We start from the raw sequence: 25,499 nt of genomic DNA on the forward strand, positions 1-25,499 counted from the left end.
AACAGACTGTGGCACAACAACTTTCCTTGAACATCCATGGCTGCTTTATGATCAAAGGCTTCCTTTTGATATCCTCTGCACAGAAACAGCCCCCCTAGAAACGCATCTGTCTTGATTCTAGAGTCTTGCAGGCAGTTTGGAGTACTTAGTAAGTAGCTTTTTGTTAACACTCCTCTTCCCAAGGATGTAATGTCTTGGCATCTGGAATAAACTGGAAAAAGGTACTTATATGATAATTGGAGCACTTTTGCATGGGGGAACCTGAAATAAATACTCATAAAAGTTATTGAGCATATTTGCACTTTACTGCTGACACCATGAAAGATGTGTAGACCAAAACTACTGATCAACCTCTAAGTCAGGTGACTACAGTATTCATGCTGCTCCTGCAGTTGGGGATTCCTTGTTTCACAGCAGTGTTTTCACAAAGTTTCACAGAAATAAATCAATGCAAATAGTTCAAAGAGTGACCAAAAGCATGGGGGGAAGGGGGAAAGAAGAGGGGAAAGAAAAAAAAAAAGAAAGGCTGCATTTAGGTAAGTGTAAAAAAACTTTATTTTTTTTCTTTCCCAAATTAGTGAACCAACACACACTGCCAAGATGCATCTATGGCATAGTTTACTCTTAAAGCCTACTTTTTAAGAACATTTGACCTACAAAAAAAAGCTGAATCTAGAGCCACTAAACAAAAAAAACCCAAACCACCATGTACTTCTTTAACCATTCCTGTTTATGTGCTAGAAGCAATGTAAATTATGACTGATGTCTTAATGGACAATTACAGGAGTTAAGGTGGTCAAGTCAATGAAGTTGCTTCACTCTTCCCCCACTTTTCCATTTTCCCTGAAATTATTTCCTAAGAAAATGGGAAATCAGCTTTTGAGATGCAGTCTCTTGTTCACACATGCTCTGTTTTCAGCTTCGCACAGCTTCCATGGTTTTCACAAATGAAAATTCCCTTTTTTGCAAAAGTCCTATGCAGATTAAATAAAATCCTTCGTCTGAGTCATGCTGGGAACTAACTGTGGTACAGCACAGCTGTGAAGGCTCTTAAGGCAGAGCCAACATTATGACTGCATACGGGTGAAGCAGACAGCACCCACAGCATTTTCTCTTCGCAGCAGGACGGACACAGGCCAACCTAGTTTAATGACCTTTGGGTGTACCGAATACTGGGGAATTAAAAATCTATCACCAGGGCGTGGTTTTTCTGTACTGAACACGCACCTACTCTTGTCGCCAATGATGGAATCTATTAATTTAGAACGCTGGCCCAACGCCTTTGTGAGGATGCTTCTTCTTTTCACTGAGGTGTCAGAATTATTTTACATGGAATCCTTTCTTCTTGTTTCTAATTCAGAGTTCCACTGTACAGTTGAAAATACCCAGACCTTCACTATTTAAAGAAATACCACAGTCCTATCAGCCTAAGGAAGTAGGTTAATGAAATGGCTACCAGATTTTGTGGCAGGAGAGTGTCTTGTAAAGGCTTTTGTGCCCTACAACTTGTGTTTGTTGGATATCAATGTAATGTAAAATGGCAGAAAATATTTATAAATTTAAGAATAAACTTGGCTGTGAGTACATATCTATGTTTAGTTTTACACAATCACAAAAATAATGTTTTGCTATATCTCTAAGTAACAAAAACCTGTTAAATCCACCAGAAGAGCAGTCTGAGACTGAATTATCATAAAAGTAGGTTATCCTTTCTACCATGGGGTTTGTGTAGAAAGCTGGGGTGCATCATGCAGATAGAACAGTCACTCTATTGGCTCTGCTCAGGGACCAGCTGCTGCCTCTGTTGTCTCTGCTCAAATCACCATTGCTTCAGACAGTACATGCAGTTCCCAGAAGGGCTCTAGTGTACTGTACTTCGGCTATTGGTTCATATGGGACCTCAGCATAGAAAGGTTCCAGGTTTTAGGCTTCTGCACTAGCAATCCAGCATATTTTATGAACATTTTTATCTTTTTTTGTCTTTTTTAAATAAAAAAAATGAACAATAACTGTAAGATACAGCCAAGATTTTAATAAAATTGTTTCACATTTTTCGTTTGCTGATTTATTGTTTTTCTAACGAGAGAATATTCTTGTTTGAGTTTACTAAAGAATAACAAAAGGCCATCCGTACTCATATGACTCATCCTTTAGAAAAAACAGAAAACAGAAGAACACAGGATTAAGTATTTTAACTCTTGATCTGTTCAGTATTAACATGATTGGAAGCAAAAGAAATACCAAGGCAAAACAATTGAATTTTTTAAAAAAGACCATTCTAAATGAAGGCCACTGTAGATGTGCAATTAGGTCAGAGAACATGGCAACATGAGAGTCTTCCACTAAACACGAAATCCCAGTCTGAAAAAAAAAATGGAATAGCAGTCTTTAGTAATAGTGTCGGACCAGTTTTCACTGGCCGTCGGAACAAGGCAGGTATGACGTTCACTTCTGGACTGTAAGTGCTCCACGTGTCCCAAACAGCACACTGATTTCCTAGAATGGAGAAACAGCGTCCAGCTGCTTTTCTGGAAGGAGGGGAAGTGTACCACGCTGGGGCCAGCCCTGCTGCTGCTCATGCTGGTGGGTGGGTGGCCTGGGAGGCTGACTGCAAGGATTCTCTTGACATCTATTTTATGGGATTTCTTTTGATCCGTGACCTCTTGTCACATTCTTTTCTCTGCTCTTAACTCTAGTATATTGTCATGGAGCCCATCATACATCTGCTATTGGAAAGTAGCGGCACTTATGAATTAATCTGTCCTATTTCATGCATAGAAGAATAACTTGAGACCTTAGTTTAGATATATGGGTTGATCTATCCTGCTTTTCAAAGGTACCTTAAAAGCACCTTTCCTTTCAAGATAAATCCTGTCCTAAGAATATTAAATTACCAACTAGTATTTGAGAGTCTCTACTAATAACATTAGGCATAATGGCAGATAAAGAAGATATATTAAAAAAAATTATAAATAGGTATGCAGTTATACTACTGATCTGAACTAATTTTATGGCTTGCAATTTTGTTTTACTATTACAGAACAGAAAAACCCTAGTTCAAATATATCAGCTGTATGTTGGTAAGAACTGTTTGGGCTGATAGGCAAGTCTGGGAAAGCTTTGTTAAATACTCTGAGTAAAAAGATACACAAAACTACCCCAAAGTAGTAATGACAAAGTTGTGGTGGACTCTGGTGACCCAAGTTAAATAGTTAGGAAGAATCATGTTGAAAACAGAATGAAAATACCACACATTCATTCTTTTTCATCCCTGCAAACTCTGTGGCACGAAGCGTGGTAATAATACAATTATTTTTACTTGAAACACTTATGCTAATGAATTGGATTTAAACTATTCTGTGAATTAAAAAACTGTTATGCCTCATTCGAGATCCATTTAGTCTTCGTTTCTTGAAGACAAGAGATGCTTTCTATGTCCTTTCCTAACAATTGTGTCTCATGGAAAAGTGGAAATAAATAGAAAAGAAAAATAGATATTTTTTAATTGAAACAATATAACAACATTTTTGTTTTTTTAATAAAAAGCTTTGAGGTGTGAAATCTTCTTACTCCTTATTATAAGAATGTATTCTTCTCAGCAGGTCATTTTCTACACACATGGAAAATTGAGAAAAGTGTCTACTCCAATGAATTAAATCTGTATTCAAAGGTATTAAACACCTTTTTTTCAAATAGCAAGATAGTGACTAGCTTGGTATGAATATAATGAAAAACAAGACTACAAGACTAGTTTTGTGATTAGAGAAGGGTACCATAGTCATGATTTTGAGAACAAAGAATTAAAAGCATGCCTTTAAATGAAAATACACGTAACCCCACCTTCCCAGACCTAGCTGAACACCTCATCCTCAAAGGGCTTTTCCACCAAACTCTTGCTAGAGATCAGTCAAGCTCCAGGACCCACACTATCAAAGAAATCTTGCATGTAGAAAATTAAAAGCAGCAGCAGTGGAAAGAATCTCAGTGAATGCCACTATATCTGATTAGTATTTATTTTAAGATTAGAGATCTGGTCTGGGACGTTCTTTCCTGATGGTAGCAGTTGTTTACTGCAGTGGCAGTTTTCAGCCAATTCAATAGACGTTGTAGGAGAGAAGGAGGGTCTAGATGGCAAAGAGATCCCTCAGTGGGAACTAAGGAGTAATCAAATGTCCCCTCTCGTGGGCAACGCTGCATCTCGTTGGCATGGAAAGAGTGCCAATCCCCAGCCACCCACCCTGCATCTCCCCCACTGGCTTCTGCTTGTTCCCAAGGCCAGCAGAACACACAGCTGTCAGGAATTTATGAAACAAGTGGACTCATACCCAGGACTGAAAAGCTGACCTGCTGTTATGGAAATCTCGGATTCTTTGCACAACAGAGAATTAAGCCTGTTTCCATTCCCAGAGTTTCTGGTGTTGTTTTTGATTTAGAAATTGCACTTCCTAATTTATAAAGATCAGGAGGTCAGTGTTGTTATTGTACTATCTTTCCCATAAGCTGCCTCTTTATGTTTTACCATTTGTGAACAAAACCATGCATACTGTTATTTTTCCAACTCCCAAGATATTACCCATGACCATTTTAACTACTCAGAAAGTGGAGGAAAGATTTTCCTTTGAAGGGGTAATGAAATTTCGAAATGACTAATTATGCATACCATCTCTAGATCTCTGAGAACTTTATCAAGTGTCATCTTTCTGCTAAGCAAATGAAAAACCACAACTTAAAGATAGAATATTTTCTAAAAATACAAAATAAAGATATGAGCAGAATCCTTGCCCTGATCTGGTGCCATATTTAATGAATTACAGTTTATGGAGATTGTCATGTACCTCAGATTTCGTCCTCACCTGCCAAGTGACACTCACCATTAATCCTCAGAAACAAAACTGGCATTCCCATCAAGGTCTTGGTACCTTTGAAACCAGAGTTGTCCCACCAGAGAGTGATTCAGTAAATCTATTTGAAGCTTTATGCTGTTGATTCTTTAGTCCTCTGCCAAGGTCCAGATAGTGCAGATCACCAGATTCAAACCTTCTACACTTTTGGCTGCATTTCTGAAGAAAAAAAAAAAAAAGACACTTCTTAAATACAGGCACAGTGTACAACACAGTTCTGAGGATGCGATTAAGTAAGGTTCTCATAATGGTTAACATCTCTGAAAATTTGCATGAATACAATCTACAGAGAGCTTGTGTTGGTTTTGTCTGAGAAAGGGTTAATTCTCTTCACTGCAATGCCTGTAGTGGTCAGGGACCTTTCCAGCTTCCCACGCTCTGCCACGTGGGCGGGAGGCCAGGAGGGGCGGGGCCACAGCCAGGGCAGCTGACCCCGACTGGCCAATGGGACGTTCATTCCATACCACGTGACGCCGTGACCAGTGCATTAACGGGGGCAGTTGGTGCATAGGGGTGGTTGCGGCTCAGGATCTCGTGGCGTTGGGTCGGTGGGCGGCTGTGTCATGTGTGGTTTGTTTTGGTGGTTCAGTCCCCATCCCCCCACTAGGTTTCATGCCTCTCATTGTTTTCCTTTCCATTGCATTGTTGTTGTTTTATTTTAATTATTAAACTGTTCTTATCTCAACCCATGAGCTTTATGCTTCTGATTCTCTCCCCCGTCCCACCGGTGGGGGAGTGAACGAGTGGCTGTGTGGGGCTGAGTTGCCGGCTAAACCACAACAGTCTTTTTTGGCACCCAACGTGGGGCACAAGGTTTGAGATAATAACAGCTGCTGGTCACAGCACCATGTTCTTGTTTTTGCAGTTCATGTTAAAGATTGATGTTGGTTTGTTTAGTCTGCTGTGTTCTGCTGTGATTAGTAATGCTTTGCTGAAGAGATTTGTTATGCAAACACTGGTTTTCAGCTTCAACTGGTATTTGGGGTTTTTGCTGAAACCGTTACTGTACTTTGGATACGACCTTGTTGAGGCAATTAGCAATTATACCTCCTCCTCGCAGAGATTTTATATGGAGGAAATACGGAATGGTATCTTTGCAACTTTCTTCTATGATGTCTCCGTCTTTATTACAACAACCTTTTTGTATCTTGAACATCCTTGGGTAGATAAGATATACTTATTGCTAGCTTTTGGGCATGTTGTTTTGGTTTTGACTAAGCAACTTAAGAATATCACCCAGAAATCTGCCCCAAGGCTTGATAGCTATGAGTGGCAGGGCATGTGGGATAGCATGGGCAAATACCTAGGGCAGTGGGCACCCCCAGTGTTTTGGAGTTTCACCCCTGAACAAGTGCAGAATCCTGAAAAACTAGTAGAATATTTGGAGAAGGTATGTTGTTACGCTGGGAACTCCAGAGAGACACAGATAACTGCAACGTGCTGGGGCCTGGCCCATGCGTGCCGAGCCCTCCTCAAAAGTATTCAGTGCTCCCAAGGGGAAGAGGTCTCTGGATTGAAAGGCAAAGTGACAGGCACTGCAGCCACTCAAACCCCCAGGACAAGCACTGTGGCTACTCAAACCCCCACGACAAGTACTGGAGCTGACTCAGAGAATCAACCCGTGCCAGTATCAGTTGCCCCCATACACAAGTCGAAATATTGGAAGCGGACGTCAACTCATTTAGAACGGGATGATGAAGAAGCTGCTCCGATGCTGGGATAACGGGGCCAGTAGCCTGGAATTAGTGGGAAAAGAACCAAACAACTGGGATCCCTTTCTGGGGAAAGGAGCATTGACAAAGCAATTAGAAAAGGGACACAAGCCCTCAGCCTCTGGAGGCGACTCCTGTCAGGTGTGAGAGAAAGGTACCCCTTCAAAGAAGATGTTACATATTGCCTAGGAAAATGGACAACCATGGAGAAAGGCATCCAGTACCTAAGAGAATTAACCATGCTTGAGGTGATTTATGGTGACCTGGACAATCAACAGTCATCCAAAGATCCAGATGAAGCCGAGTGCACACGACCCATGTGATGGAAGTTTGTATGGAGCGCACCATCCTTGTATGCAAACTCATCGGCAGTAATGTCCTGGAGACAGGATGAGGCACAAACAGTGGTGGAGGTGATTGATAAACTCCAGGATTATGAAGCAAATATCTTTTCCTCACTCATCTCTGCAGTGGAGAAACTATCCCAAGAGGTCCAGCAACTCAAAGAAGATATGTCCTACTCCCCACCTCGACAAAGCAGTGTCTCAGCTGTTAGGAATAAGTGCCCTTTGGCTCAAAGGAGAGGATACACACTGCAGGCCACCCTATGGTTCTACCTGCGTGACCACGGAGAGGACAGGAGGTAGGATGGCAAGCCTACCTCGACCCTAGAGGCACAGGTACATGAGCTGCAAGGAAGAACAATCACTCAGGGAGGTTCTTCCAGGAAAGCTGCTGCTCCAGTTTCCAGCGAGCAGCTCCCCAGACAGAGGAGTAGAAGTGCTGATTTTATTTCTGAGCTTAATAGAGAGACTCTTGATTCACATTTACAGGAAGTGAGTTGCGAATGCCATGATCAGGACTAGAGGGGCCCTGCCTCCAGCCAGGTGGAGGAAAGGGGTTATAACTGGGCTTACTGGACTGGATCCAATGGCCTGGCACATCCGACCCACAGGAGTATAAAGCTTTAATGGACACCGGGGCACAGTGCACCCTAATGCCATCAAACTATATAGGGACAGAAACCATCAGTATTGCTGGAGTGACAGGGGGATCCCAAGAGCTAACTGTATTGGAGGCCAAAGTGAGCCTAACTGGCAATGAGTGGCAAAAGCACCCCATTGTGACTGGCCCCGAGGCTCCGTGCATCCTTGGCATAGACTACCTCAGGAAAGGGTATTTCAAGGACCCAAAGGGTACAAGTGGTCATTTGATATAGCTGCCTTGGAGACAGAGGAAATTAAACAGCCATCTACCTTGCCTGGTCTCTTGAAGGACCCTTCTGTGGTGGGGTTGCTGAGGGTCAAAGAACAACAGGTGCCGATCACCACCACAACAGTGCACCGGCGACAATATCACACCAACCGAGACTCCCTGATTCCCATCCATGAGCTAATTCATTGACTGGAGAGTCAAGGAGTCATCAGTAAGATCCACTCACCCTTTAACAGTCCCATATGGCCAGTGCGGAAGTCTACTGGAGAGTGGAGGATAACAGTAGACTGTCATGGCCTGAACAAAGTCATTCTACTACTGACTGCTGCTGTGCCAGACATGCTAGAACTTCAATAGGAACTGGAGTGAAAGGCAGCCAAGCAGTAGGCCACAACTGATATCGCTAATGCATGCTTCCCAATCCCTCTGGCAGCAGAGTGCAGGACACAGTTTGCTTTCACATGAGATCATCGTGTGGGGCAACACAGCGGAAGAAGTTTTTGAGAAAGGAAAGAAAATAGTCCAAATCCTTCTGAAGGCCAGTTTTGCCATAAAACAAAGTATGGTCAAGGGACCCGCACAAGAAATCCAAAACTTGCCAGTTCTTGGCAAGATGGATGTCATCAGATCCCAATGGATGTGATCAACAAAATAGCAGCCATGTCTCCACCAACTAGCAAAAACGAAACACAAGCTTTTTTAGGTGTTGTGGGTTTTTGGAGAATGCATATTCCAAATTACAGTCTGATCGTAAGCCCTCTCTATCAAGTGACCTGGAAAAAGAATGATTTCAAATGGGGCCCTGAGCAACAACAAGCCTTTGAACAGATTAAACGAGAAACAGTCCATGCAGTAGCTCTTGGGCCAGTCCGGGCAGGACAAGATGTAAAGAATGTGCTCTACACCACAGCTGGGGAGAATGGCCCTACCTGGAGCCTCTGGCAGAAAGCACATGGGGAGACCAAGGTAGACCCCAAGGGTTTTGGAGTCATGGATACAGAGGGTCTGAAGCCCACTATACTCCAACTGAAAAAGAGATATTGGCAGCATATGAAGGGGTTCGAGCTGCTTCAGAAGTGGTTGGTACTGAAGCACAGCTGCTCCTGGCACCCCGACTGCCAGTGCTGGATGTTCAAAGGAAACATCCCCTCTACACACCATGCAACTGATGCTACGTGGAGTAAATGGGTTGCAATGATCACTCAGCGGGCTCGAGTAGGAAACCTCAGTCGCCCAGGAATCTTGGAAGTGATCATGGACTGGCCAGAAGGCAAAGATTTTGGATTATCACTAGAGGAGGAGGTGATACATGCTGAAGAAGCCCCCATATAACAAACTGCCAGAAAATGAGAAGCAATATGCCCTGTTTACTGATGGGTCGTGTCGCCTTGTAGGAAAGGACCGGAGATGGAAGGCTGCTGTATGGAGTCCTATACGACAAGTCACAGAAACTGCTGAAGGAGAAGGTGAATCGAGCCAGTTTGCAGAGGTAAAGGCCATCCAGCTGGCCTTAGACATTGCCGAACAGGGAAAGTGGCCAGTGCTCTATCTCTATACTGACTCCTGGATGGTGGCAAATATCCTGTGCTGCAGCAGTGGAAGCAAAGCAACTTGTAGTGCAGAGGCAAAGTGTAGTGCAGAGCCCATCTGGGCTGCCACAAGATATTGTGGCAAGATATTGCTGCCTGGGTAGAGAACCTGGTTGTAAAGGTACATCACGTAGATGCTCACGTCCCCAAGAGTCGGGCCACTGAAGAACATCGGAACAACGGCAGGTAGAACAGGCTGTGAAGATTGAAGTGGCTGAGGTGGATCTGGACTGGCAACATAAGGGTGAAATATTTCTAGCTCAGTGGGCCCATGACACCTCAGGCCATCAAAGGAGAGATGCAACATACAGATGGGCTTGTGATCGAGGGGTGGACTTGACCATGGACGGTATTGCACAGGTTATCCATGAATGTGAAATGTGCGCTGCAATCAACCAAGTGAAGCGGGTAAAGCCTCTGCAGTATGGGGGTCGATGGCTGAAATATAAATATGGGGAGGCCTGGCAAATTGACTATATATATTACACTCCCACAAACCTGCCATGGCAAGCGCCATGTACTTACAATGGTAGAAACAACGACTGGCTGGCTGGAAACATATCCTGTCCCCCACGCCACTGCCCGGAACACTGTCCTGGGTCTCGAAAAACAAGTCCTGTGGTGACATGGCACCCCAGAGAGAACTGAGTCAGACAACGGGACTCATTTCTGAAATAACCTCAGAGACAGCTGGACCAAAGAGTATGGCACTCAGTGGGTGTATCACATCCCCTGTCACGCGCCAGCCTCTGGAAAAATTGAAAGGTACAATGGATTATTAAAAACTACACTGAGAGCAATGGGGGGTGGACCGTTCAAACACTGGGATACACATTTAGCAAAAGCCACCTGGTCAGTCAACACGAGGGGATCTGCCAGTCAAGCTGGCCCTGCCCAGTCAGAAATCTTACATACTGTGGAAGGGGATAGAGTCCCTGTAGTGCACGTAAAAAATATGCTGGGCAAAACAGTCTGGGTTCTTCCTGCCTCCGGCAAAGGCAAACCCATTCGTGGGATTGCTTTTGCTCGAGGACCTGGGTGCACTTAGTGGGTGATGCGGGAGGCTGGAGAAATCCAATGTGTGCCTCAACGGGATTTGATTTTGGGCGAAAACAGCCGATGAACTGAATCGCATAATGCAAACTGCAATATAATATTGTATGTCATCCTTATGTTGTATCAATGATATCATAGTACAAATCTCCTAATCCATGGAAGATAAACTGATGAAACAAGCAAAGTGCAGCAGTGATGGAACGATGACTGACTCGGTATGTAGCAACCCAACACCACACACACCAACTCTCCTGCCCTGAAAGACTGATACGACAGATGGAGCCCAGAGTCACAGGTGCAGTGGCGCATGCCTACAGTCCCAGCTACTTGGGAGGCTGAGCCCGCCGGATCACTTGAGCCCAGGAGTTCTGGGCTGCAGTGCACTATGCTGAGCGGGCATCCGCGTTAAGGCCAGCATCAATATGGTGAGCCCTGGTGAGCTGGGAGATACCAGGTTGACTAAGGAGGGGCAGTGCCAAAAAAGACTGTTGTGGTTTAGCCAGCAACTCAGCCCCACACAGCCACTCGTTCACTCCCCCACCGGTGGGACGGGGGAGAGAATCAGAAGCATAAAGCTCATGGGTTGAGATAAGAACAGTTTAATAATTAAAATAAAACAACAACAATGCAATGGAAAGGAAAACAATGAGAGGCATGAAACCTAGTGGGGGGATGGGGACTGAACCACCAAAACAAACCACACATGACACAGCCGCCCACCGACCCAACGCCACGAGTCCCTGAGCCGCAACCACCCCTATGCACCAACTGCCCCCGTTAATGCACTGGTCACGGCGTCACGTGGTATGGAATGAACGTCCCATTGGCCAGTCGGGGTCAGCTGCCCTGGCTGTGGCCCCGCCCCTCCTGGCCTCCCGCCCACGTGGCAGAGCGTGGGAAGCTGGAAAGGTCCCTGACCACTACAGGCATTGCAGTGAAGAGAACCCTTTCTCAGACAAAACCAGCACAGAGCTTTACTGCTCTTGATGTTTATGTTCCAAGCTAAATCAGGCATTGCAATGCAAAAGCTATCAACAAACTAACAGATTTCACTGACTGATAAAAAAAAATTTCAGTACAAATATAATTGATTTTTTGCCCTATGCCTGTGCTTCTCAGTAAGCAAAGTTCCTTCCATTTTCATGATTCAAAGTCATTGCCTTAGGGAAACAACAGAAAAAGGATCTTGCCTGATACTTTCTATCAGTCTCTGCTCTGTTGCTTTTTAGCCTGGGGCGAACTCAAAACAAAGTTTTATAGTAGTCTTCTGCTGGTGCATGCGTGCACGTTTGCATGGGTGCGACATGGATTTTGGAGAACAGTATGATACAGAACAAGCGCCCTGTAGGTTATGAATTATGAAAAAAGTACTGACAAGCATATTTACTTGTTCCACCTCACAAAAGAGAATAAAAGATCATTCCTTTTTAAACAGCCTTGTAGGTTTCTTTTACACACCCTTCACACACACAGCCAACTGGCAAGGTGCCTGGCTCAGGGACGTGGGGGCTGGAAAGCAAAAGACCCACTGAGGGCTGTTGCGCCAGGAATTCACAACAGCACCTTGAAACATTAGTAGAAAAAGAAGCAGCAAATTTGCCACATGTTGCAACAGGTTGTCACACGATATAGCACTGTTGTGAGACCTTCATACTATTTTATAGTCACCTTCTGTTGTTAAATGGTGAAAACAGTGCCTGTGTGTTATGCCACTGCTGCACATCACTGTTTATGAACTTCTACTGGGACAGATCCCAACTATCCTCAAAGTTAGAGCTGCCCTTGCTTTCCATGTTAGCAGCTGCCTCCAAGACAGGTACCTCCTCCTGCCACACCAGGATCCTAGCTGCTGCAGGTGTCATGCGCTTTGGCAGAACCAACTGTAAGGGCACAAATCATCAAGAAACATAAAAAAAATGGAAGCTGCATAGTATATTTGGTAAGAATTTATAACAACTACACTGTATAGTCTAAAAACTGACACCTGGAGATGTTAGCATAAAGAAGTTTTGAATGCCAGTACCTCTAATTTAAAATAAAAACTCACAAAACATATCATAGTAAAGCCTGAGTGTACCTACCCCTCAGTGCAGATGACATTATGATACAAATAAAACACTAGTTACAGAATTAAATTTGTTTGTGCTGAGGTAGCTACCCAAATCCCAGAGAACTTGTCGTCTAGTAAGACGGCAAGCTATATAAAGTAACATATGGTCTGAACATGACCCTGCAAAAAGTTGGAGCTGGAGCATACAGGCATTTTTCAACACACTCACCATAAGTTCATGATAAAGAAGAGTATGAACAAGCTTAGTTAGCTATGCCCTGTAGTACAAGGTGTGTGCATGTTAAGTGCAAACTTATGGCACCATCATTTTGGTGATCAGAGGATTTTTGAATTTTAACTCCAAGCAGCTTTGTAATGATGAGCAGACCACGTTCAAAACTTTGACACTGGATTTTAGTGATATTCTTTTTTGTTAATGTACAAATAAAATGTCATGTAGGTGAAACCCCAACATATTTAAATCAAACATCCATACATATGCAAGAGCGGGAGGAGGGAGGAATGGGGTCTTTTTTATTTTTTAAAAACTTTTCAAAGTTAGAATGAGGTGACTTTTCAGAGCTTTTCTTTAAAACCTTATTGAAACACTGCTTTCAAGTAAATGACAGTTAGGTAAATTCACCTCACCAGTATCTTTGGAAAGCTGCAAAGCTGTCAGTAGCAATACTTTAATATTAATAAGAAGTTTCTAATATATTACTGGTAAAAGTACATCAGTAGCATGGATTGCATTTTCTGCTAGGCAAAGAGTAAAAAATAATTCAAACCATAAGAATTCAAAGAATTTGACCTTGAATAACTTCTAATGTTATCAATCTAACAATGTGCACTAGTTTTCCTTTGGACCTAGTGTATTGGCTATTTTGGAGTACAACGAGCAAGCCAGTTTTAATCTATTTGTGCAGAGCTAATAACCCCTCAAAAGGGGAAAATTACTATTAGTCCTTCCCAGAAACATTGCATCTGGTTCTGTAGGGAACTGAGGTCTGATATTCTGCTATGTTTCAAACGAAAAGGAAATTTTGAAGATTCTTTTTAGAATACATCAGAAGCCCAAAACATATAGATGCTCATTACGCAAACATTAAAGTAGATATGAATTACATTTATAGACACATCTAGGTCATTCGTTAGAATAATGAACTGAACAGTGGAAAGAATGCATAAACAAGCAAGAATCTTGCTCTACTTTTTTTTTTTTTTTTCTGCGGAAGAGTCAAGCAAAAATGGCATATGAAAGAAGTATTATTCTGTCACTGTAGAGTTATTCCCACCACTTCAGGAATGGCTGTGGGAAATTATGGTGGATGTAGAAGAAAATGAGAAGAGACTGTGTTCTGCAATTTTTAAATGGCTGAGTAACACATAAGCCAGATCCCTGAATACATCAAACACAGTATAAACATCACAACCCTTTGATGTCAATACAAAAATACTTACCACCTTCCTTACTGTTGAAGCACTTTTGGCTTCCCCAAAGTTACGCTTATGTATCTAGGCTGGCTTGATCCTCTTGGGAATCCAGGTTCAAACCCATCCAAATTATGCCTTGCCAGGCACAAAAAAAGATTTTTTTAAAAAACTACTGTCAATTTGTCTCAAGAGACCTCCTACTAGGAGGTAGAAATAGGACCCCTAAATATATTGCCCTATTTCCAACAGTAGGAATCTGTAGCCGCCTCTGAAAGATAAGGCTCACAACAGCATTTGGATATACCTGCCATTTTCACTCACTGCGTTTTCTTTTTTGGAATTTCTGATCTGGTTCTCACTCTGATTACACATAATTTGATTAATGAAGAGCACCACTAACACCTGGAGTCAAGTTGGGCAAAAGGAAAAACCCCAACAGTAAGGTTTAAGATGAGCTATTCAGACCTGTGCTGCCTGAAGAACCTGCTTTCCAAAACCCTCAGCCCCTGCCCCCGGAGGGCTATAAAGCAATCCCACAGTCAGCCAGCAAGGCACAATTTAGACACCGCATCAACAAGTTACTACTTGGCTGACCCTGCAGGCTCTCAGCTATCCTGAGGAAATCAAGAGCTAGAAGTTGCTCTTTCTTTTACCATTTTAGAATTTCAGTCATCGCACTACTGATTTTTTCTTTTAACTGCTTAACACAATAAAAAATTAAGGAAATCTAAATCAGTGCTTCCTTGTGTGCTGCTATTTCACTGCAAGTACATCTGTAGCATGAACAGAGAAGTTTACCCCAAAGAGCTTACAGTATTTCTTCTTTGCCTTTTGCTTTGACAATTAGGATGAATTCAAATTAACTACTCAAGTTTCATGTTTTTAATGTTAATTTCAGATATAAGGAATATCCATGCTTTTAGGGACACCTTGCAATTTTTAAGCCGTAAGTATAGTAAAATGGTCTTAACATGAAATTGTAAAGTAAGTATTTTAAAATGCTCCTCTCACATGTAATATATTCACACATTAATACAAATACTTTAAATATTTTCACTAGTGGTCTTTATCTTTAGACAGCTTTATTTCCATGAAAACGTGTTTGCCTGCAATGAGTTACCATATAACCTCTGCTGAGTTAACTGGGCAGTTCTGCCTTTTTGTTCTCCCTTCAAACATGACTAATGATAAGCATCAAAAGTATTACCTTTCAAATCAGAGAACTGTAAAAACAAACAGAGAGCATCAGCACACAGAGAGTGAACTAGCAAGGTGTGTAGGATGGGTCTTGCTGGAGTGACCAGGAAAAGGGATGCAGGGTCTGAGACTCAGGCTTTGGTAGGAACTGGATCAGGCAGTTATGCAGGCAAAGGTTGATATTTGAGCCATGGGCTCTGTGAATGGAAGGAAAGTATGACCTCAGATCACACTAGGACAGAGCAGAAACGCAGAAGGGCTGACACTTCAGCCCTGCCAGCTCTCCTGGAGCCCTTCTGCTCTGGGAGCAGAGAGGCATGGTGGGAGCGTGCAGGAGGGCTGGAGCGACTCTGCTGCTGTCTCCTGTCTCTAAACTCATGGGGCAAAGCCAGCAAAAACAGAGCAGCACATTTTCTTTAGCACATGACAATCTCCACCCATGGAACTGAGCTGGAGTGAGACACTTTGAAAAATTAATAAATGAAACACGATGTCTGAAATAAATTAATATAAGGACTGACCCATTTGTGCTCCAGAACACACTCTGGAATCATATAACCCTACAACAAAAACAGTTCTTGGACCTTTAGCTTTTGCAATTTAGTGCATCCAGAAGTTCAGGGATATGCAAGTTTTGAGCTCTTAAAAACTTTCTTAATTAAAAGACCTTGGAAATTAGGTGTGGTTTTTAATTGCATCGATTTTTATAATGATAAAACTATATATTTGAATATCAGACAAATAACTTATTTTCATAATGAACAGGACAATAACAGTTACATTTCTCTGCACTCTTGAGAGCCAGCCTATTTATATAATTTTATGTTTTTAGCATATTTGCTTGGACCAGATGTTTTTTCTTAATTGTCTTTGACTTATCTACCTGGACCTAAAATCCATTATTTGAAAAAATTAACTCCCACCTTGTTTATCCTAATGACACAAACCAACTTTTTTAAAACATGCAGTTTCTTTAAGGTGTACCTGTCTTTTCTGCTTATTAAAAGTTTTTTTATACATAATATATTTTAAAACAATATGTTTTTATACAACATTTTGTATTATAAACTGGCCTTGCTTTTCAAAGGTTTGGTCTGTTTCATGAGATGACTGCCTCAGAAAGCATATTTGGATGTCCAAGTTATTTTCACAATTGTTAGTTACCCATTCCCCAGTCTCTGCGTACTTTGGGAAGTACAGGGCTTGGACAGAGTCACAGCTATTGAGCTGAGACTCTGAAAAGCAAAAGAACCACTCACAAAATGACCAGCCAGTTACTTCAGACATTGCTGCAGCAGAAGCAGAGAGGTATTGATCCGTCTGCTAACCTTTCACCGATCCACTCATATAAGCAAATTTCTGGCATGTCTAGGAATAAATTGACCTTACAGTGAATCTCTTTTTCTGCATTTGATCTTCCTGAAGGACACATTTATTTAAAAGATGCTTTGATGTTTTTTGAAAATTTATGACCAATGACTTGACTGAAAAACTGCCTGGAGATTTCTTTTATAGGACATGTATTTTTTTTGCAAAATTTCTTCATAAATTTATTAAAAGCAGAAATAACATGTGTAAACTCAGGGATTACTCTAACTCACCTGGATAAATTGGTATTTTTGGTGCTGCAGACATGACCTTATGCAGTGAGGCAGAGAAACTTTTATGTCATTTAATAGGTTGCCCTTAGTTTATCTGAAAACCTTAAATTAATACATTGATTGATTAGTTACTAAATGCCTAACTAAAATCAGGGTGAAAGCAGGTTAGGAATTTGAATCAGGGTTGAATGTTTTTGAATTCTCAACTTCAAAAATCCCTCTGGTGATCAGAACACACAAAACTGAGCACTAATTATGTAGGGGAGGGTTTGCAAAAGATGCTGGGTATTTCTCTGGTATGTTTGGATTGCAGTTCCTTTATCCTGGCCACACCTGCCTTTTCCATTCTGGGCTGAGTTTTACACCTCTGCCCTTTTCACTGTCCTGCACTGTTTTTTTTCTACCTTCAATGTTCCTACTTTATATTTTCTATTCAGATAACCCAAGCAGAGATATAACTGGTATTTTTAAAGAAAACACTACTAATGCACCATTTCCTGCAACCTTTTTAATAAAAAGGTCCCTGGTATTTTCTAACTAGAAAGTTTCAGACTGTGGTTGACTGTGTTTTCTGAGCCAGTTAAAAAATCCAGGTAACTAGATATCTACATTGCATCTGCAAAATTAGGTTCTGCCTATTTTGGCATATATAAAATTATGATTTTGTTTATTATGCTTAATTTTTTTTTTCCTAAAACCACCCATAGTAGTATCTGGACATAAAAATTAGTCATGAGTCCTCAGTTTTTGGTTTCATAGTTCATCACTTTTCTCTTCCCTAATATGATAATCTTCACCTGGCCAAGAATCTTTTTTCTTACAAAACATTTCACTGTTTTCCTCTACAGTGATAATTATCAAATGCCCTTTTAGTACCCTTACCCAGCTCATTAAAAACCACTTTCCAGGCTTTTTTCCTACCTTCTGTGAAATTAAGCAGAATAACAATGTTTAAACACAACTCTTTCTGCATGTCTACAAAAGTTTACACTAAAGCTCCTCTCTTTTGTGGAAGTCTTAATGTAGAGACGCATGAAAGTTTTACAAAAATCATACAAAAGCTCTCACAAAAGTTAACTAATTTCTCTGAAAGCATTTTTTTATTTTCCTGGAAGAAGTGAAAAATATTTTCTTCCTGACCTCACTATTAAATAATACACATTTTGTTATTGTACGCAGCACCTCTTTTACTTTCTGAATTCACGTCTAATGGAAGTATCACCAAAGCCCCTGTACAGTCAGCGAAACTGTAGACTTCATCAAAGAAAACAATGTAAAGTTTATAAAGTCCCATGAAAATTGATACATATGGAAAGTTTGCTGTAAATTAAGTTGGGAAGACTTGTGTAGAAAAAAACTCTGAATCTTCAGTGTTCTGTTTATTTGATATTGAGGTTTCATTGTTTACTTTACATCAGTCTGTGTTTACAGTGGGTTTGTGGACATTAGATTAGATGGCAATAAGATCTGTAAAAGCCTGGGAAAAAATGAATGGTTGACTTATTTCTAGAAAACTCTTAAATGGTAAGTAACATTCAATATTGTAATGACTACTAAATGTGTGTTATAAATCAGGTGAGGCAAAAAAGTTTCTGCTGTTTCAACTGCTGAACAAAACAAAACAGTTCAGAATGAATCACTTTGGGTTTTTTGTGGTTGGGGATTTTTTTTCAGCTATAGGGTATTCTTTTTAAGGCACTTATATCCAGAACTCCCGCCCCATTCCGCAGAGCCTAAAAGAAATGGACTAGAATTTGCAGTTTGATGTCCTAGATTTATGTTCTATCTCAAATATAAAAATAAGACATTTTTATTATTATAACTAATATATTAGAAAATCGAAGCTCAGACTTACTTTCTCGATTCAATGGAATGATTTGAGCTAAGGTCTCTCACTTTCTGGGTAAACGTCCTTCAAGGTGAACAAGGTATTTTGAAGTAAGTACCTCTTGGTTCCTGTTGTCAAATCAGACTTGCTCTCGTGGAGACCAAGCAATCAAGGCAACCTAGAAAGCAGTGATAAGAGAGGTTGTGAGTGACTGAATTAAAATTGTAACTGTTTGTAGAAATACCGTGTTTATAAATGTCGCAAACAATTACTTCTGTGTATAAATTATATTTTAGCATAAACATCTTTTGACATTTAATGTGTTTTCTAACTGTGTGTGGAAATGGTGTTCAATTCTATAACTCTGCTTTATATATGTATTTATGCTGGGGCTCTTTTTTTTTTCACCAAGGTTTTTGCAACAGTTAAAGAGAACTGAAATATAATATCCACGGTATTAATAGTACACAGTACGTGTCCATATGTTAGGCAAATAGTGGATAAACAGCAAAACTTAGAGAGGAGCAATTTCTGAGGTCTTACATCCTAACTGAGTCTTGAACAAGAAAAAGTTTCTCAGAATCCCCAAACAAAGACACTGAAGAGCTATTTAGAGACCTAACTGAGTGTTTTCTCCATTTTGGAACAGATCAGTTGCAGTTTGTTTGCAAATGCCTTAAAAGGTGCAGAAAGATGAAAGAGCAGACCCTGGATATCAATACAGATATTAATATACCAAATAATTTGTGTTTCCTCTACAGCTTTGTGAGCAGAGCAGTAGAAGCTATGGACCTACTATGTATATCCAACTAGGAAAACACATTAATATTTGATTCTGTAGAAACCTTATGCCTGGAAGGATTCTAAGTAGCAGAACAAACTATCATTTTTGTGATAGCACTGAGAGATCTTCTGGGGATCCTTAACTATCTTGTAATCTGCTACATTGATGAAAGGTTGGAGCCTGGTTTTGAGGACCGAATCTCATTAAGATTCTACTGGTGGGAACACAGTAACTGTAAATCAGTCAAAATCCAAGAAGCATCAGCCCTTTTGCAGGAAAAGAGAGCTGAATCAGGACTGAGACAGTGTGGGAGATGGCCCATAGAGCCTTATCACCATTGTTACAGCATCTTGAAGACAAGAAAAGCTCTGGTCTGGGGACTATGTTAATAAAGACAATGCTGAGAGAGAGAACTATGTTTCTGAACAGTTTAAATTGTTAATTTTACCCTTTATCCTGTTCTACCACCTATAGAGTGAACTATGAAAGTTCTGGTGCAACTGAATTAGATGAACAATTGAAGAATTAACTTCAAAAAGTTTTTTAGTTTTGATGTAATTTTAAGCCAAAAACACTGGTTGCGGTCTCTGTCTGAAAGGAGAACGTGCAAAATCTCCCCGTCTTTATATTGGCTAAGTTGAACAGGACATGCAGAATTCCTTCACAGAATTTGTGTCTAAACCGATAAATCCTGCTTCGCTTTGTACATGGCATAAAATGCCAATAACCAAAGAATTAAAAACTGCACTGTGGTGGACAATCATGCACTGGCAGAGGGGTCAACTAGATGACCTAAAGATGACCCTTTCCACTTCTATTCTCCAAGATTAGGTAAGTATACTCATGAGAGTAGTCTTTTTATTAAAATGCCAATTGAGGATGAGCTTGTTTGGAAAAATGTAAATTTTTGTAAAAGAGAGAAATAATTCTCCATGTGACTTGTGAGGTGTTGACACAGCATCTGATGGCATCCAGAGCAGTAGGCAACATCTACAGAAAGACCAAACCAGAGACCTGTTTTGACTACATAATTTAGCAAACTAATAAATATTTCCCCTCTATATGCCAGGAATGGAACAAAGGAGAACAGTTTGACACATCAACTTTTTCAGTTTTCAGTAATCTCGGTAATATTTTGTAATGGTCACGTAATATTTGATACAAATGCAATGCTCTCCTTCACTTTTCTACTTTTATTAGGAATTTGGACTTTTAGCATCCTGTTACATGTGAAGACCAGTCACAATAATCCTTTGCCGAATTATATTAAAATGTTTCTTTCTGCATCTCTTCTTTGTAACAAACTAACAGGATGAAAAATGAAAAAGTGTCAGAAGACTTACAGGGATTTCTGGACTATTAAGATTAGGAGTGTAAAATCAAATTAAACTACCTGGTTACATTTAGCTTAATTGTTTTACTAAAGCAACTGTACTATTCCGACTGACATCTCCATTCAGGATGGCTGCTGGTCGTGTTCTCATGGCCTGGGTTAGAATCCACTAATTTACCCATTTCAGGAACTATTACATGGTAGATGCAAGTTTGTTTCTTGCATGGTACTTATCTTGCTTCTCAAAAGAAATGTGCCTTCCTGGGAAATAGGCTAGTGTTCACTTTGGATTATTTTCATTGCAAATAAGCGATGTAGAAATCTTTGTTAAATAATTTTGAAATTTTCTTAGATAAAATTCCTTCAATCTTTGTGTGTCCCCTGATTTGCTTAGTCCCAACCACTACCATGTGCTGATGTGAGCTGGCTAACACTTAAGGCAGGCACTGCCCGGTACATATCTCTAGTGAAATGGAAACAGTACTTGAGTGAAAGCAACAGAGAATTTGATGGACATGAGCAGGCTACGGAAAGATGTGAACAGTGTTACCATACTTCGATAATAATTTTTTTATGCAAATATGCTCGGATTCCGTCAGACTCTGTGCCATAGATGTTTCGATTCTCTGAAGATTTCCTACCTGCTTTTTATCTGGACTGCATAGTAGTTGAGGAAATAGTGCAACAATTTTAGTTCCAAATGTGCAGAGTTTTACTGAAATGGGATAACTAAAAACTGCTTGTGTGCGTTATGTTCCACTGATAAAATTTCCACTTTCTATTTCTTATGTAGTACTTGAAGTATAAACTGAATGTAATTGTACTCCAAGGTACAACAGGCACAAGTCTGATCTTTCCTCAAAGACTGGGCAAAAAAAGAGCTACTAATGTTAGGATATGCTACAGCGTGTTCTGTACATGATTTGGATGAAATAGGAGTGAATAAATTATTAGGCATTGCCATTTCCAGTTCCTACTTGCCTTTTTTTTTTCCCCACAATACTGTAAACCAAAAGTCTTGCAGAATTTTCCACATGCAAGCTTTATAACATTCATTACAGCACCACAAGCTGCTGGCAAGGACAATAATCTTCACCAGAGACAATGAATGGGTTCCTCGTTTTTTGCAGATCCTACCACACAACTGACTCTTCTTTTTTCTTTTCTTTTTTTTTTTTTTCCTTCTTTAATTTCTGTACCATCATTGGGCCCTGTAGAACAGATTCTGGATTGGAAGATGTAAGGGCAGTCTTCTCAGATGGGGCCGTTCTGCAGCTGTGAGAAGCTATAGATGATAATGCACTGTGTTGAACTGTCCCCTATAGAGGCTGAACGATGGGTTTTCAACATTGAATACCATGAAAGAAGCAGCTGCTGCTGCCTGGTTTGGCAAGAAACATATTTACTAACTTAAAAGATTTCTAAAAGATGTTGATTTAGAAAACAAGATTCAAAGTTTCAAAGTAATAGGACTACATTACAGACTCATATCCTATAAATTTTAAACAGTTAAATTAAGGCTGCTTTTAATGAATATAAGGCAACATGATGTGGTCTTAAAGGATTGTAGTTCTTAGACCACATGTTTTCTTAGGGGATGTGAGACGCTACCTAAGGGAAAACATATTTCCTGACAGCGTGGGTAGCATTAGATTTTATATTGAACCTCTTGTAAAGCTGTGTTACAGAAGCTGGTAAAAAACATACAGCTCTTAGCTTTGCTACCTAGTATTTCTCCTTGAATTAGTGTTGCTTTCTTTGTTAGAGAGTAATTCTCCACAAGGGTGGTCAAGGAATAAGATTTTAGTAAATGTATGTTTTACACCAGAGACCATCTCACTGTCTGGGTATTTATGATCACTTAGGATGTAGGAGTTGTTTATAAAACACACAGAGTTACTCACTGTGTGAGCGTCTTCATATTCACACTGAACAGTCCAGGAATCAGGAACTGAAAGTAAGTAAACATTATTACATGGGTACTTATGCATCTGAATCTCCATAATGGGGGAAAAAAAGACATGAACTCATCCAATGGATGATATTGCAAAACATTAAGATGAGTATGAGTATAACAGAAAGTGAAAGGAGATACCTTGTCTCACTTCTGATGTTTGACTCCACGTAGAATTATGGTACATGTGGGTAGGTTGGGAGTATATTTAAGTATATATAACTCTTAAACCAGAGGTGACGGTGAAACGACAACTTCACAATGGGAGAAGAGAATAAGTAACCAGCAGGGAATGTCAGACTATGGAAAACCCATTCCCTTAAAAAACAGTTGTTGTCACAGCTCAGTATTAACTAGTCATAAGGTTTATGTCAAAAGAGGTGGACAAAATTTTAAAACACAGACATGACATAAAGAACAAAAATGGCCAATTCAGTGTCTTCTCCTCAGGCAGATTAGATAAAAGTTCTACAGCAAAATGTACCAATCAGTTAATTGTAAGGAAACAGAATAGGACTCTTAAGTAACTCAGAAAACAAATGGTGTGAGATCTAAAAGTGGCTGACTACTAGCTTAACTACTTTTGGAGCAGGATTACTCTACTATCAAAATTGCAGGGGCTTAACACTTCTGTATTCTCAACTGTGCATCATTTAACCAGAGACTTGGTTGGAAACAAAGAAAACAAATAAAGCAAAACATCATTAGCCCTTTAGTCTTGTACAGAATGAGGAAGAGTATGAAACTGGTATATTCAGTAAATTAAAAGAACAGGCTGAAAATCTTTTCTGAAGTACAGCCTTTGGAATGAATTAAAATAACATACTGTGCATATTTATGTGGTCTGCGTCTCGCTCGCTCTGTCTCCATAGCAAATTTCATCTGCTCTTGGCTTCTATGCAGGCAAACTACTTCTTCATGTCCTAAGCTGATGACACAAAGTCATTACTAAAAATAAGTCTCCACTTTTCTCTAAGAGAAAGAGCTTCAATTTTAGTCTGTTTTTACATATTCTGATTTCTGCAAATTCCTTAATTGTGGAAAGAAAATACTATGTGTTATTCCTATCTAAGCACACTGATAACAGTAACATCAACCTTTCAAATGCCCTGGTCTTGTTCTTGTCACAATAACTGTGGTGTACACAAAGCCCTACAAAACTTATGAACTCAGTACATGTTTTTTTTCTGCAATCATAAATGTATGGTTACTATATTCTATAATTATGTATCCTCTATAGTATATAAATAATTTTCTGTATTCCCTCCCCATTCCCCTCCCAATATTCCCTGAAACAACCTGCTGCCATGATACTTTGATTTCAATTTTAAGAACTCCGTAGTCAGAGGGACTGCTTCACTGTGCTTCAGACAGACATCCACAATCTTGAATGCTTTTTGTTATAATTATTGATTATTTATATTTTCATGTAGTCCTGTAGTTGCCCAATGTAGTTATTAACACTTGTAAATTTAAGTGAGATGTAAACAATAGATACCAGGAGATTTACAAGAGAAATCACCTGATTCATAAATATTTCCTGCCATTTAAGACTAACACATAAGCTAGCATTGTCAGCGTGGCCTTATTTTATGAGGAAACAAACATGACAGGTAATGTAGGTATCAGATAAGAAAACTGTCACTCTCCCAGGCAAAACATCTCTGTAAATATGGGATGTGATATGTCCAGCTCATGTGTTATGTTAAGAGATGTTTCTAGAGAACTATCGGGCAGTTGCAATTTAGTACTGAGTTAATTAGTCTGACTTCTGGTTCACTACTCCATACCCCATGTTCTTTCCTTCATTGAATGTGTTACATGGTCAGAAACATAAATAATTTCACTTAACACTGCCCTTTTAATGATGGACCACTGTGTATCAGGGATTTTTCTGCCAAATACTATATGCATCATTTACTTAGAACAAGAACATTATTTTCCTTATATTGGATCGGACTAAAGGCCCTTTTATCCTCATATGCTAGTTTGAGCAGTGACCAACAGCAGATCCCTGGGGAAGAGTGGTAGAGCAGGGCAATTTCAAACGGATACTCTCCTGGAGTAAAATTGCTTCTAGCTATTTAGAGCTAAGGGTTTTCCTAAGCCACAAGTGGTGTTTTGTGTTTAATAGTTTCCAAATGTGATTGTCTTTTCTGCCCCCTCCCACCCCCCCCAAGTCCTCCAGGAGCATTCTGAACCTACACAAAGAGTATTCAGAGCATCCCATGGCAAAGCCCATGGCCTTGGCAGTTTGAACTATGTTGTGTGAAGAAACAACCCTCTTGTGTAGTTTGATACTGCCACTGGCTAGTTTAATTTGATGCCCTTTAGCTCAAGGCAGCACAGAACCATTCCTTATTTATCTGTTTCGGTCTTCTTGTTACTTTATAAAACACTATAAAAGCTTTCTCCGACCATTTGCTTTTCAGGCTGAGAAGTGTTGCCCAAGTAGTTGTCCTCTAAACAATGTGTGATCTCAAGGCCTTCTTTGGCAACAGGGACCTGGAGAGAAACAGAACATTTCCCTTCCCTTTTTTCCCCCAAAGGGTTCAGCTTGTCAGCTGTATGACCACTATTTGGTGGGCAGCCCATTGATCATCATACCAGGAACAAGAATTACCATCTGCCTTTTGAGAAAAACTTAGGACTTACCCAAATCAACAGTGAGAGCTGGGTCAAAAATGGGCAGAGGAGTGCCAGAATATTTCATGTAAACTGTACTAGAACTTGTTCTTTTTAGAATAGTTTCAGTGTTCTGTGTGACATGTTTTTGTGTTTTGTTTCTTTTTTCCTCTTTAAAAATTATAATGTAAGACTGCATAACCATAAAGGTCACATGACT

General features: G+C 40.3%; 2 long non-coding RNA genes across 2 annotated transcripts; one reads left to right on the forward strand and one right to left on the reverse strand.

Moving 5' to 3' along the window:
• LOC142057107 (uncharacterized) lies at positions 1–22,651 on the reverse strand. Its single transcript, XR_012660543.1, has 4 exons — positions 22,605–22,651; positions 18,611–18,761; positions 4,872–5,060; positions 1–211 (listed from the first exon to the last, which is right to left on the reverse strand). It is a non-coding gene; the product is annotated as an uncharacterized LOC142057107 (long non-coding RNA).
• LOC142057108 (uncharacterized) lies at positions 18,222–20,293 on the forward strand. The gene is made up of 2 exons (XR_012660544.1): positions 18,222–18,279; positions 19,345–20,293. It is a non-coding gene; the product is annotated as an uncharacterized LOC142057108 (long non-coding RNA).
• Positions 22,652–25,499: the final 2,848 nt, after the last annotated feature.

This window comes from Phalacrocorax aristotelis, chromosome 5 (assembly GCF_949628215.1).
Source record: "Phalacrocorax aristotelis chromosome 5, bGulAri2.1, whole genome shotgun sequence".
NCBI lineage: Eukaryota > Metazoa > Chordata > Aves > Suliformes > Phalacrocoracidae > Phalacrocorax > Phalacrocorax aristotelis.